Consider the following 913-nt stretch of genomic DNA (forward strand, 5'->3'; position numbering starts at 1 on the left):
TGTTCTATTTTCTTTAGCTAACAGCATCCTAACTGATATACCCCAAAATGACTAAGATTGAATATTCTGGCAAACCAGGAGAAGGGAGACTTGAAGCAAATTACACTGATTTAAAAAATTAATAAAATATGGCATTTCTTATTCTCCTCTTAAAGAGTAAAATTCGTACCCAATATGTAATAATATCTGTCTCATAATGTTTATTGTGAGAATTAAAGGAGATAATGTTCTTAGGAAAGTTGCTTTAAATGGTAGTCATCATTATTACCACTCTTCCCATTAGGCTGGATATTTGGAAGTTGTGGGAAATGAGGAGGAGGCAGCAGAGAGGAGATAGAGGAATAAACAAAAATAGCCTTACAAATACCAGGCTCTTCAAGTGTCCAAAGCACCATTTACTTTATAAATGTAAAATATTTCCACATAGAACTCAGTCTATGCAGTTTTAGTTACTATTCATCTAGTAACGTCACATTGGTATTGTCATTCTCCTTATTTTCTATTTTGATTAAATGAGAATTTTGAAAACTAAGAGAAAGAATTGTTCATTTTTGTTCTTTAGATAGGAATAGTAATATCTGCTCTCATGTTTTAACTATCTTTACAAAATTTTTTTACTTTTCACCATAAGTATGCTCAGGAATTGGAATTTTTAAATCTGTAGTTCTCATGGAATGGAATGTTTTGGCTCAGGACTGCACATATAAACAGCATCTTGTTTTGTAGCCCCCTCCTTACACACACACACACGTTTGCTGTGTATTAGAACCTCAGCCGTAAACACCCTGCCTAACCTCTCATACTTGGCCACGTCGACAAATTACTTGGTAGCCTATTTTCAGTGGGAAACATGTTGAAAATCTAGAGGAATCGAAATCAATAACTTCATCATCAATACAGGGTTGGAATGCCT

This window comes from Pteropus vampyrus, unplaced genomic scaffold (genome assembly GCF_000151845.1).
Source record: "Pteropus vampyrus isolate Shadow unplaced genomic scaffold, Pvam_2.0 Scaffold22, whole genome shotgun sequence".
Classification (NCBI taxonomy): domain Eukaryota; kingdom Metazoa; phylum Chordata; class Mammalia; order Chiroptera; family Pteropodidae; genus Pteropus; species Pteropus vampyrus.